Below are 14,785 nucleotides of genomic sequence, written 5' to 3'. Positions count from 1 at the left end.
TATTAACATTTTAAAAAGGAAGGGGGGGGGGGTGACAATATAACAGGCTTGCATAAATATTATATGCATATTTAATATACATGTATTGTGTATATAATAGAAGAAAAATAGGACAAATAAATATTAGAGATGAGCGAGCATACTCGTCCGAGCTTGATGCTCGTTCGAGTATTAGGGTGCTCGAGATGCTCGTTACTCAAGAGGAGCACCATGCGGTACTCGTCTCGATTAAACGAGCACTGACCATTGAATTCAATGGAGCCGGCAATACAGCCGGCTCTATTGAAAGCAATGGGCTGCCAGCGATTGCGGGATGAATTGTCGGGAAGAGCTTAAATATATAAGCCCTTCCCTGCAATTCATCTAGAAATGTGTAAAAATAAAAAATATATATATATACTCACCTGGTCCCGGCAGAACGATGTTAGCCCATTGAATTCAATGGAGCCGGCAATACAGCCGACTCCATTGAAAGCAATGGGCTGCCGGCGATCGCGGGATGAATTGTCGGGAAGGGGTTAAATATATAAGCCCTTCCCTGCAATTCATCCAGAAATGTGTAAAAATAAAAAATACAGATAGTCCCCGACTTGCGAACATTCGACTTACGAATTTCGCAAGATACGAACTATCTGTTCTGCACAGTATGATGTAATGCTATGGCATTACATCATGCTGTGCAGGGACCGGACAAGCTTCTATCAAGCCTGATAGAAGCCTGTCCGGTCACATCGCGGTTGCGGGGCAGCCGGGGGCCTTCTGAAAGGCCCTAGGGCTGTCTATGCAGAGCGCCTATCAAGCCGTGCGCCTATCATGGGCACTCTGCATAGGCAGCCCTGGGGCCTTTTAGGAGGTCCCCGGCTGCCTAGCAACCACACAGCGTCCCGCGATCTCATCGTGGGACGCTGTACGGGCCCCCTGAATGTCGGGTGCAGGCTGTTTATTACAGCGCGCACCCGGCGGCAGCAGTTCCGACGAGCCGCGCCGCTCGGCGGAACTGTTAACACTTTAAATACCGCTGTCAGAGCAGCATTTAAAGTGTTAACAGTTCCGACAAGCGGCGTGGCTCGTCGGAACTGCTGCCGCCGGGTGCCCGCTGTAAGAACAGCCTGCACCCGACGTTGTATGGAGCGGGATCCACCCGCGATCCCCTCCATACTACCATTTGTTCGACTTGCGAACAAAACGGACTTGCGAACGGGCTCCCGGAACGGAACCTGTTCGCAAGTCGGGGAGCACCTGTATATACATACTCACCTGGTCCCGGCAGACGGAGTTCAGCGCGGCAGGCTGCAGTTCTCCTGAACTGCTCTGAACAGCTGTGAGTAGTATTCAGCAGCCGGGGATTTAAAATCCCCGCCTGCTGAATGAGATGCCTCTGATTGGTCACAGCCTGACCAATCAGAGGCATCCCTCACTCACACCCATTCATGAATTCATGAATGGGTGAGTGAGGGCTGCCTCTGATTGGCTCAGGGGCAGCTCTCAGGTCAATAGTGGGACCTGGGAACTTGAGATGCAGCCCAAAATGTAGCTCCTCGCCTGCCCTATTCGTTTCTGTGTCGTTTCCATCACTTTCTTGTGTTTTGCAGATTTTCACAAATGAAAACCTTAGCGAGCATCGGCGATATACAAAAATGCTCGAGTCACCCATTGACTTCAATGGGGTTCGTTACTCGAAATGAACTCTCGAGCATCACTGAAAGTTCGACTCGAGTAAGGAGCACCCGAGCATTTTGGTGCTCGCTCATCTCTAATAAATATGTTTTTAATATATTGTAAAATGTCTTAACCTGAAAATAGTGACTATCTTATAGTTTAGTTTGAGAAGCATAGAACAGTCTTGTTAAAAGTCTCCTACCCATCAGCCAATAAGCACTGGGAGCACAAAATTCTAAACGTTTTTGTAATGTTCTAGAAAGATTGGAAGACAGTAGGAAGTTGTGTAGCAAAGTGTGACATGAGCTGGATTAGGGGACAGATTTTCACAGTTCCTAACAGCCATTCCTGGATCTGACTTCTCAAGGAAAAAAGGTGTGTAGTGCAGGCTGAAAATTGTGGTAAAACCCACATCAGCAGCACAGAAGCAAATAGTGAGGCAGCAGCACTTCCAGCCACCACCTTCAGAATGGATTTTGGAAACTGGATTGTAATAGACTTTTGCTTTCATTATGTGCATGCTGAATAAGCGTGAGTTAACTGTTACCCTTTCTGCCTCCTTGGACTCTTCTCGGATTTCATGCTACACCTAGACATCATACCAAGGAGCAAAAATCAGCCCTTGCCATCAACCCCCCCCCCCCCCCCATCTTTCACTGTAGTGTAGCCAGTTGGGAGAGGGACATATAACACAACTGCCACTGTGAATATCATCCTCCCACTCTGGTACTCTGGTACACTACGTATCCAGGTGAAAAAAATATTTCTGTTTACATTTCATCTTACAATATTCTGTACATCTACAGATGCAGGGGCATAACTATAGGTGATGCGGTTGCACCCGGGCCCAGGAGCCTTAGGGGGTTCATAAGGCCTCTCTTTTCCATATAGGGAGCCCAGCACTATGAATAAAGCATTATAGTTGGGGGCCCTGTTACAGATTTTGCATTGGGGCCCAGGAGCTGCAAGTTACGCCTAATATTTATACCCTGGACATTATAAGAGTAATATAGCAGTTCTTTACATGTCCAATGCTATTTATTCATTATGCAGCTAACCCCCCAGTATATATGTCAGCTAGTATTAACTTCTTTCTGTCTGAAACGCCTACCCTCTTTTTCTCAGTTCTGACCAGCTTAGATCTGCTTGGGGTTATGGATTAATTTTCTATTTAGCTACTCAGTTTGTGTGATGCTGTTACATGTATCTACCAGATAAACTGCATCATGAGGGATATAGGTATTTCTGTCAGTGTAAGTAATGATGATCACACAGTTATAATGGAGGAGATCACAGTTCATCCTCCTGACTGTACATATAGTTTATAGCTTATTTAGGTGAATACAGAAGGCAATGATAATGAAACTGACCCCCCCCCCCCCCCCACACACACACACGCACGCACACAGGCAAAACTGGCAAAGCCTCAGCTAATACTGTTCTGATTAGAGATGAGCGAGCACCAAAATGCTCGGGTGCTCGTTACTCGGGACGAAATTATCGCGATGCTCGAGGGTTCGTTTCGAGTAACGAACCCGATTGAAGTCAATGGGCGACCCGAGCATTTTTGTATTTCGCCGATGCTCGCTAAGGTTTTCATGTGTGAAAATCTGGGCAATTCAAGAAAGTGATGGGAACGACACAGCAACGGATAAGGCAGGCGAGGGGCTACATGTTGGGCTGCATCTCAAGTTCACAGGTCCCACTATTAAGCCACAATAGCGGCAAGAGTGGGCCCCCCCCCCAACAACTTTTACTTCTGAAAAGCCCTCATTAGCAATGGATACCTTAGCTAAGCATCACACTACCTCCAACAAAGCACAATCACTGCCTGCATGACACTCCGCTGCCACTTCTCCTGGGTTACATGCTGCCCAACCCCCCCTGCACGACCCAGTGTCCACAGCGCACACAAAAGTGTCCCTGCGCAGCCTTCAGCTGCCCTCATGCCACACCACCCTCATGTCTATTTATAAGTGCGTCTGCCATGACGAGGAACCGCAGGCACACACTGCAGAGGGTTGGCACGGCTAGGCAGCGACCCTCTTTAAAAGGGGCGGGGCGATAGCCCACAATGCTATACAGAAGCAATGAGAAATATAATCCTGTGCCACCGCCATCAGGAGCTGCACACGTGGGCATAGCAATGGGGAACCTATGTGCCACACACTATTCATTCTGTCAAGGTGTCTGCATGCCCCAGTCAGACCGCGGTTTTTAATTCATAGACACAGGCAGGTACAACTCCCTATTGTGAAGTCCCTGTGGACCGACAGCATGGGTGGGTGCCAGGAAGCCACTGGCGGTACATAAAAATATCCCATTGCATTGCCCAACACAGCTGAGGTAGTAATGTCGTGCTTAATGCAGGTGGGCTTCGGCCCACACTGCATGCCCCAGTCAGACTGGGGTTCTTTAGAAGTGGAAACAGATGCATTTATAATTCCCTGTGGACCCACAGCATGGGTGGCTCCCTGGAACCCACCGGCGGTACATAAAAATATCCCATTGCATTGCCCAACACAGCTGAGGTAGTAATGTCGTGCTTAATGCAGGTGGGCTTCGGCCCACACTGCATGCCCCAGTCTGACTGGGGTTCTTTAGATGTGGAAACAGATGCATTTATAATTCTCTGTGGACCCACAGCATGGGTGGGTGCCAGGAAGCCACCGGCGGTACATAAATATATCCCATTGCATTGCCCAACACAGCGGATGTAACGTCAGCTGTAAAGCAGGTGGGCTAAAAATTCATTTGATTACACTGTAGGCGAGGGACATTTTGCTGTATCAACAGTACTAATGTACATCCAAAAAATTGGCCATGGCCAACCAAGAGGGCAGGTGAAACCCATTAATCGCTTTGGTTAATGTGGCTTAAGTGGTAACTAGGCCTGGAGGCAGCCCAGTTTAACGAAAAATTGGTTCAAGTTAAAGTTTCAACGCTTTTAAGAGCATTGAAACGTATAAAAATTGTTTAGAAAAATTATATGAGTGAGCCTTGTGGCCCTAAGAAAAATTGCCCGTTCGGCGTGATTACGTGAGGTTTCAGGAGGAGGAGCAGGAGGAGGAGGAGGAGGAGGAATATTATACACAGATTGATGAAGCAGAAATGTCCCCGTTTTGGATGGTGAGAGAGAACGATGCTTCCATCTGCGGGTGCAGCCTACGTATTGCTTAGGTATCGCTGCTGTCCGCTGGTGGAGAAGAGAAGTCTGGGGAAATCCAGGCTTTGTTCATCTTGATGAGTGTAAGCCTGTCGGCACTGTCGGTTGACAGGTGGGTACGCTTATCCGTGATGATTCCCCCAGCCACACTAAACACACTCTCTGACAAGACGCTAGCCGCAGGACAAGCAAGCACCTCCAGGGCATACAGTGCGAGTTCAGGCCACGTGTCCAGCTTCAACACCCAGTAGTTGTAGGTGGCAGAGGCGTCACGGAAGACGGTCGTGCGATCGGCTACGTACTCCCTCACCATCCTTTTACAGTGCTCCCGCCAACTCAGCCTTGACTGGGGACCGGTGACACAGTCTTGCTGGGGAGCCATAACGCTGGCAAAGGCCTTGGAGAATGTTCCCCTGCCTGCGCTGTACATGCTGCCTGATCTCTGCGCCTCCCCTGCTACCTGGCCCTCGGAACTGCGCCTTCTGCCACTAGCGCTGTCGGATGGGAAGTTTACCATCAGTTTGTCCACCAGCGCCCTGTGGTATAGCATCATTCTCGAACCCCTTTCCTCTTCGGGAATGAGAGTGCAAAGGCTCTCCTTATACCGTGGATCGAGCAGTGTGTTCACCCAGTAATCCGTAGTGGCCAGAATGCGTGTAACGCGAGGGTCACGAGAAAGGCATCCTAACATGAAGTCAGCCATGTGTGCCAGGGTACCTGTACGCAACACATGGCTGTCCGCACTAGGAAGATCACTTTCAGGATCCTCCTCCTCCTCCTCCTCCTCAGGCCATACACGCTGAAAGGATGACAGGCCAGCAGCATGTGTACCCTCACCAGTGGTCCAAGCTGTCTCTTCCCCCTCCTCCTCATCTTCCTCCTCCTCCTCCTCCTCCTCACCGCGCTGAGATATAGACAGGAGGGTGCTCTGACTATCCAGCGACATACTGTCTTTCCCCGCCTCTGTTTCCGAGCGCAAAACGTCTGCCTTTATGCTTTGCAGGGAACTTCTCAAGAGGCATAGCAGAAGAATGGTGACGCTAATGATTGCAGCATCGCTGCTCACCATCTGGGTAGACTCCTCAAAGTTTCCAAGGACCTGGCAGATGTCTGCCAACCAGGCTCACTCTTCTGTAAAGAATTGAGGAGGCTGACTCCCACTGCGCCGCGCAAGTTGGAGTTGGTATTCCACTATAGCTCTACGCTGCTCATAGAGTCTGGCCAACATGTGGAGCGTAGAGTTCCACTGTGTGGGCACGTCGCACAGCAGTCGGTGCACTGGCAGATTAAACCGATGTTGCAGGGTCCGCAGGGTGGCAGCGTGCGTGTGTGATTTGCGAAAATGTGCGCAGAGCTGGCGCACCTTTCCGAGCAGGTATGACAAGTGGGGGTAGCTTTTCAGAAAGCGCTGAACCACCAAATTAAAGACATGGGCCAGGCATGGCACGTGCGTGAGGCTGCCGAGCTGCAGAGCTGCCACCAGCTTACGGCCGTTGTCACACATGACCATGCCCAGTTGGAGGCTCAGCGGCGCAAGCCAGCGGTCAGTCTGCTCTGTCAGACCCTGCAGCAGTTCGTGAGCCGTGTGCCTCTTATCTCCTAAGCTGAGTAGTTTCAGCACGGCCTGCTGACGCTTGCCCACCGCTGTGCTGCCACGCCGCGTGACCCGACTGCTGGCGACGTGCTGCTGCTGACACATCTTGATTGCGAGACAGAGGTTGCGTAGGAGGAGGAGGAGGGTGGTTTAGTGGAGGAAGCATACACCCCCGCAGATACCACCACCGAGCTGGGGCCCGCAATTCTGGGGGTGGGTAGGACGTGAGCGGTCCCAGGCTCTGACTCTGTCCCAGCCTCCACTAAATTCACCCAATGTGCCGTCAGGGAGATATAGTGGCCCTGCCCGCCTGTGCTTGTCCACGTGTCTGTTGTTAAGTGGACCTTGGCAGTAACCGCGTTGGTGAGGGCGCGTAGAATGTTGCGGGAGACGTGGTCATGCAGGCCTGGGACGGCACATCGGGAAAAGTAGTGGCGACTGGGATCCGAGTAGCGCGGGGCCGCCGCCGCCATCATGCTTTTGAAAGCCTCCGTTTCCACAAGCCTATACGGCAGCATCTCTAGGCTGATCAATTTTGCAATGTGCACGTTTAACGCTTGAGCGTGCGGGTGCGTGGCGTCGTACTTGCGCTTGCGCTCAAACTGTGGCGCTAGCGACGTCTGGACGCTGCGCTGAGAGACATTGCTGGATGGGGCCGAGGACAGCGGAGGTGAGGGTGTGGGTGCAGGCCAGGAGACGGTAGTGCCTGTGTCCTCAGAGGGGGGTTGGATCTCAGTGGCAGGTTGGGGCACAGGGGGAGAGGCAGTGGTGCAAACCGGAGGCGGTGGACGGGCATCGTCCCACCTTGTGGGGTGCTTGGCCATCATATGCCTGCGCATGCTGTTGGTGGTGCCTCCCCAGCTGATCTTGGCGCGACAAAGGTTGCACACCACTGTTCGTCGGTCTTCAGGCGTCTCTGTGATAAACTGCCACACCGTAGAGCACCTTGACCTCTGCAGGGTGGCATGGCGCGAGGGGGCGCTTTGGGAAACAGTTGGTGGATTATTCGGTCTGGCCCTGCCTCTACCCCTGGCCACCGCACTGGCTCGGCCTGTGCCCACACCCTGACTTGGGCCTCCGCGTCCTCGCCCGCGTCCACGTCCTATAGGCCTACCCCTACCCCTCAGCATGGTGTATTACCAGTGATTTGATTTCCCAGGCAGGAAAGAAATTGGCGCAAGCCTGCTGCTAAACGTAGCTGGCTGCGTATGATTTCTGTTTACGTTCTGCACCCACCACACACGTCCCCAGAACGCTGAGGACTGTCAGAGGCAGGCCAAATTGAATGTTTCTCTTTTTTTGGTAAAGAAAAGGCCCACTGCGTCTATTCAATGAATAATAACTGTGTTGTGCCCCTGCAAATGTGTCACAGAACTTTAGTGTTGCAGAGTTATTAACTAGAGCAGAGCAAGGAATTTCACAGGCAGGAAAGAAAGTGGCGCAAGCCTGCTGTAAAACGTAGCTGGCTGCGTCTGATTTTTTTACGTTCTCCGCGCAGCACACACGTACCCAGAGCCCTGAGGAGTGTCAGAGGCAGGCCAAATATACTTTTTTCACTTTTTTTTAAAAGGAAAGGCCCACTGCGTCTATTCAATGAATAATAATTGTGTTGTGCCCCTGCAAATGTGTCACAGAACTTTAGTGTTGCAGAGTTATTAACTATGGCAGAGCAGGTATTTCCCAGGCAGGAAAGAAATTGCCGCAAGCCTGCAGTCAACCGTAGCTGGCTGCGTCTGATTATTTTTACGTTTTCCACGCAGCACACACGTACCCAGAGCCCTTAGGACTGACAGAGGCAGGCCAAATATAATTTTTTCACTTTTTTTAAAAGGAAAGGCCCACTGCGTCTATTCAATGAATAATAACTGTGTTGTGCCCCTGCAAATGTGTCACAGAACTTTAGTGTTGCAGAGTTATTAACTAGAGCAGAGCAAGGAATTTCACAGGCAGGAAAGAAAGTGGCGCAAGCCTGCTGTAAAACGTAGCTGGCTGCGTCTGATTTTTTTACGTTCTCCGCGCAGCACACACGTACCCAGAGCCCTGAGGAGTGTCAGAGGCAGGCCAAATATACTTTTTTGACTTTTTTTTAAAAGGAAAGGCCCACTGCGTCTATTCAATGAATAATAACTGTGTTGTGCCCCTGCAAATGTGTCACAGAACTTTAGTGTTGCAGAGTTATTAACTATGGCAGAGCAGGTATTTCCCAGGCAGGAAAGAAATTGGCGCAAGCCTGCAGTCAACCGTAGCTGGCTGCGTCTGATTATTTTTACGTTCTCCACGCAGCACACATGTACCCAGAGCCCTTAGGACTGACAGAGGCAGGCCAAATATAATTTTTTCACTTTTTTTTAAAAGGAAAGGCCCACTGCATCTATTCAATGAATAATAACTGTGTTGTGCCCCTGCAAATGTGTCACAGAACTTTAGTGTTGCAGAGTTATTAACTAGAGCAGAGCAAGGAATTTCACAGGCAGGAAAGAAAGTGGCGCAAGCCTGCTGTAAAACGTAGCTGGCTGGGTCTGATTTTTTTACGTTCTCCGCGCAGCACACACGTACCCAGAGCCCTGAGGAGTGTCAGAGGCAGGCCAAATATACTTTTTTCCCTTTTTTTTAAAGAAAAGGCCCACTGACTATATTCAATCAATAATATATGTCTTCTGGCCCTGCCTACACAATTCTGTCCCTGTAGTATCAATGCAGGGTGCAATGCTCTGCACAGCCGATTTTGAGGAAAAAAAAAAATGCAACACAGCTAACAGCAGCCTGCACAGTACTCCACACGGTTAAATGTGGCCCTAGAAAGGACCGTTGGGGTTCTTGAAGCCTACACTCACTCCTAACACTCTCCCTGCCTAACCACCACTTCTGTCCCTAATGCAGGGTGCAATGCTCTGCACAGCCGATTTTGAGAAAAAAAAAAAATATCCACTGCTAACAGCAGCCTGCACACAGGTAGATGTGGCCCTAAGAAGGACCGTTGGGGTTCTTGAAGCCTACACTCACTACTAACACTCTCCCTACAGCAGCTCCGGCACCAGCAGCACTGTCCCTCAGCTAACTCACAAGGCATCTGAGGCGAGCCGCGGGAGGGGCCGACTTTTATACTCGGGTGACATCTGATCTCCCCAGCCACTCACTGCAGGGGGGTGGTATAGGGCTTAAACGTTGCAGGGGGAAGTTGTAATGCCTTCCCTGTCTTTCAATTGGCCAGAAAAGCGCGCTAACGTCTCAGAGATGAAAGTGAAAGTAACCCGAACATCGTGTGGTACTCGTTAAGAGTAACGAGCATCCCGAACACCCTAATATTCGCACGAATATCAAGCTCGGACGAGTACGTTCGCTCATCTCTAGTTCTGATGCATCATTGGGTTGATTGAAACTGAAAGTAAAAAATCTCACTCTCAGGGCTTTTACCCACTTGCGTTTTTTTAAACGCTGCGATATGACTGCAATTTTTTCAATGGGACTTTCTAATGTTAAAATTGCATCGCACAAAAAAAGTTTGTGCTTTTGCAATTTTTGTGCGATTTTAACATTAGAAAGTCCCATTTAAAAAAACGCAGCGATATCGCAGCGTTAAAAAAATGCTTGGGTAAAAGCCCTCAGGAGGGTGCTTGATAAGCATCAAACAGGGGGCTGCACTGCATGGAAGTGACTGCAATACACAGACCTTCAAAGTGTGACAGGAAATTTGGTGAGGGGGCCGGCATGGAAAAATGTGTTTTCACTGGAGGGGCCTTTAAATGAATCCATAGCCGTGCTGTGTGTGAGGGCTTTAGACAGTTACAGAGGGTCTTAATATAAATATTATTTAAAATATACATCTTCAATACATGTAATGTTGTTTTATCACATTGCTGAGAAGTGATAAAAGAGAATCATTTTCTAGTTTGTGAAGTGTTTTATTCCTAGGATTTGCAGTCTCGTCTAGGTGTGATCTATTAATTTGTTTCCCTTTCTCTCTGTTGGTTTTCCTGCTGTTGCTAAGTGTTACCAATTTTAACTCTGAAATGTTGCCAACTTCCAAACATCCGTGTGCTCCTCAACAACTCAAACATTGAAACAAGCGCTCATTATTGACTGCGGTGCGGTAACCTTTAAAAAAGTAACCTTCCGTAACATGCTGTAGTAACATAATTGATAAGGCTCCAAAGGTCTATCAAGTCCATACTATAATCCTACTATGTTGGTTCAGAGGAAGGCAATAAAACCCCATGAGACAGATGCCAATTTCCTGACATTAAGGCAAAAAAATTCTTTACTGACTCCAAATATGACAATCAGAATAAATACCTGGATCAATGAAATCTAGTATCTCATGATAGTTTATCATGATTTTATCCAGGCCCCTATAGAACATGTATGTAACAATATCCTATGGCAGAGAGTTCCATAGTCTCACTGCACTTATAGTAAAGAAGGTCTACCTATGACGATTGGCAAATTTGCCTTCTTGTAGACGTAGAGGATGTCTCTTTACCATGGTCACAGGCCTAGGTATAAAAAGATCATTAGAAAGATCACCGTATTGTCCATTCAAATACTTGTACAATGTAATCCGATTGGATTTAAAAGTATATTATAATATTTGTTAACTAAATAACCCCAATCTCCATAGCCTGTTTTGTTTTTTCAATTCACCAATTCCCTTGGTCGCCCACTTCTGAACTCACTTTAGTTCAGTTATGTCCTTCTTACACAAAAGATTGTGCCCAATATTCCATATAGGATCTGATTAGTGATTTGTGTAGAGGCATAACTTGAAGCTCCTGGACCCCAATGTAAAACCTGTAACGGGGCCTCCAACTATAATGCTTTATTCATAGTACTGGGCTCCCTATATGGAGAAGAGAGGCCTTATGGCCCCGTACGGCTCCTGGGCCTGGGTGCAACCACATCCCCTGCACCCCCTATAGTTACACCTTTGAACCTATGTTTCTATTTGCCTTGGCAGCAGCTGCCTGGCACTGGTGTCTGAATTTACATTTACTGTCCCCTAATAGCACCAAGTCTCTCTTTTGATTGTCAGTTTTACCCAGTTTGACTATTTAATATGTACTTATAGAATTCATTTCCTCTTTCCAAGTACAAGACCTTACATTTATCCACATTAAACTTAATCTTACATTATTTTGCCAGGCCTCCAACTTTCCTAAATTCCTCAATAATTTTATATTATCCATCCTCTATGTGAATTACTTTGCAGAGCTTAGTATCATCTGGAAATATTGAAAATTCTACTCTGTAAGGGTGCCCACCCACTAGCGTTTTTTTTACTGCGAAATTCGCAGCGTTTTTTTTTCTGCAGGGGTCTTTGGGCTATGGGACATGCAAAGCTAAAATCGCGATCGCGCAAAATCGCGATATCGCGATTTTTACATTACAAGTCCCATAGACCCCCTGCAGAAAAAAAACCCCTGCAAATTTCGCAGTGAAACAAAAACGCCAGTGGGTGGGCGCCCTAAATATGCAAGGTTATTAAAGTGGTTTCATGTGAGTAAACTATTGATATCCTATTCTCAGGATAGGTCATCAATAGTTGATTGGTGATGGTGGGGGTCTGCTGCTTGGGATCCGCTCTGATTAACTCTTCTCAGGCCAGTGACATCATGTTCATTCACGTGGCCTTCGAACAGCTCAGTTGCACGGGGATGTGGTTTGGCAAGAAATCATCTTGGATTTGTGGAAAAGGGGCATGGCTTAAACATGACAACATGGTCTAAAATTTGAGTGGAAAATTTTAATTCAATGTAAGCAAACCAATAGTTGGTGTGAAGTTAAATGAATGCGCCTAAATATGCGCCAAATTTATCTTGCATTGTCAGCAACTGTGATAAATCATTTTTAGATTACACTAACTACTAGACAGGATTAGTAAATCTGCCAGTATCTATGGAAGCTGGCCTGAGGTCTGTATCAGTTTAGGGGGTCTAATCTGGGGCTGGTATTTATTCTGGAGTCTGTACTAATGCATCATTGCAAATGTTATAAATTAAATGTTAGTTTACATTTATTTTTACAGAAAATGGCCATATACTTACCAACGTACTAAAAAAAGAGGGCAGGTAATGCACCATATCCCTCAACATGCAGACAGCCGAACTGTTATATAGCACAGGTGCAAGGTACCGATGACCAACTATTCACACACCCTCTTTACATTGAGGGGGTGGCTGCTTAGTACTATACTTGCACATAGATAAAGCATATACAGGGTGTCAGGCCACACAGTATATCATGCAGGCTTACAGCCTATTAGTGATTTCATATTTCAATCCAGCGAGCTGTCCTGCTCCCCATAGGTGAACTACACTGGCACCCTGGGCTCTGCCAGCACTCAAAGCCGCAAAGCATGGTACAGATACATGCCAATAAATACGAGGTACTGGTTGATATTTTGGCCAAAATACACAAGTCCACAAGCCCGTGTCAAGGATCCTCATTTCTTGTGAGTCCCTACACTAAAATCAATCAAAAATCAATCAAAAAATCACAGAAAATGGAAATGGGCTCACAAGAAAACGAGAACACTTGAAGTAGTCTTGTGAGCTTGTGTATTTTAGCCAAAATATTAACCAATACCTCATATTTATTGGTGTTTGTTGGTACATATCAGTAACATGCAGTGTGGCTTTGAACGCTGGGGGAGCCCAGGGTGCAAGTGTGGTTCACCTGTGGGGTGCAGGGCAGCCCGTGGATTGAAATATGGCATCACTAATAGGTTGTAAGCCTGCATGGTGCACTACACGTACCATGTGGTCTGACACCCTGTCTGCCTCTTTTTGCAAGTATAGTACTAAGCAGCCACCCCCTCAATATAAGGAAGGTGTGTGAGTGGCTGTTCCTCTGGACCCTTGTGGTGTTTCCTCTACTTAGCAGTTTGGCTGTCTGCATGTGGAGGGATGTGGAGCATTACCTGCCCTCTTGTGTTAGTACAGCAGTAAGTGTGTGGCCATTTTCTGTGATTTTGTTTGTCTGCTTATAAATGTGTTTTTTTTACACATTTTCAGTTTAATTTGGGGAATTACCAAACGTGTGAAGAACATAATAACACATAATATTGTCTAGTACAAAAAGATAAGTTTGTAAATGTTAAAAAAAGCAATAGTTCTGTAAATACCTAATTGTTTGGCAGAATTTGTTTTGTTTTCTGGAACAAATATGATCAGGGCTGTCGCTGCAGTAGTCTGCCATCATGTTTCTGTTCCACATGCCGTAATATCTGTGTTCCATGGTCTTAATGACCTGGTGGAAGTCTTCTCCTTGCTCTTCACTCAGAGCTCCAAGGTTTGGAGGTAAGTATTTTAGATGACTGTGGAGGAAATACATCATATTTTCTCCAAGTCTATAAAAAAGTCATCAAAGTTTGAACTCGGAGTAGATCATTATTGGCCCTAGTATTACCAAGAAAGTTTGACACAACATCAGAAAAAGCAGACCAAGCATCCTTCTATATGCTTTTCATGGTGTTCACAAATTCTCTGTCTTTTCCTAATTTGAGGGCCATCAAATATACCAGCTTTCAACTTGTGTGTGAAACAGCAGGAAATTTGAGACAATTTTATACGGAGTGGTGGGAGCAACACTTTATTAGGATCATTCTTAATATTTTTGTTCCCAATCTCTCATTTCTCCTGAACAGGCCACTCTTCCCTTGTCTAATGTTCAGTCTTTGCTCGGCTATCCCAAAGGCACAAGAAGCAAGGAGTTTACAACTATAAAGCATAGTACACGGTATCTAGTCTAATCAATCAAACATTACTTAACCCTTGTGACGGCCACATTGCCTTTTTACGTCCTAGATAAGTGGGCTTTAATCCTCCGGGACGTAAAAACATGATTCCTCTGAGGATTAAAGCCACATGGGCTGTGGATGTGACAGCTCCATACTGATGGCTGACGGAGGTAACCGATAACCTGGAGCTGTCATGGGGGGCCGGGAAATCTGACCCCCGATCATGCGATCGGCGCTATCCAATGGATAATGCCAATCGCAGGAAAGTAAATAAAAAGTTAAAAAAGTAAAAGTTTCAGCTCCCCTCACTCATCGCCAAATGAAAAATGGCGACGCATGCGCAGAAGACCGAATCATCGCGGGACATTTGAAATCTCTTGCAGAAGATGTCACCAGTGACCCCGGTGACTGTTCCCCGGGCCCATGATCACCGCTATCCAATGGACAAGTGGAGAACATGAAAGTTCTGAAGAAGGTCTTCCCAATCATTTTTTTTAACTTCATAAAAATTTTGAACTTGACTTGTAAGAATGTTGCCATCTAATTGATGTACTGGCTAACACGGTATCAAACGCCTTTTTTGTTGTGTGATGGACATGCAATACTGATCAATTTGTGTATCAGAGGTGTT

This window comes from Eleutherodactylus coqui, chromosome 2, assembly GCF_035609145.1.
Source record: "Eleutherodactylus coqui strain aEleCoq1 chromosome 2, aEleCoq1.hap1, whole genome shotgun sequence".
Classification (NCBI taxonomy): domain Eukaryota; kingdom Metazoa; phylum Chordata; class Amphibia; order Anura; family Eleutherodactylidae; genus Eleutherodactylus; species Eleutherodactylus coqui.
Note: the sequence above shows the minus strand (reverse complement) of the source record.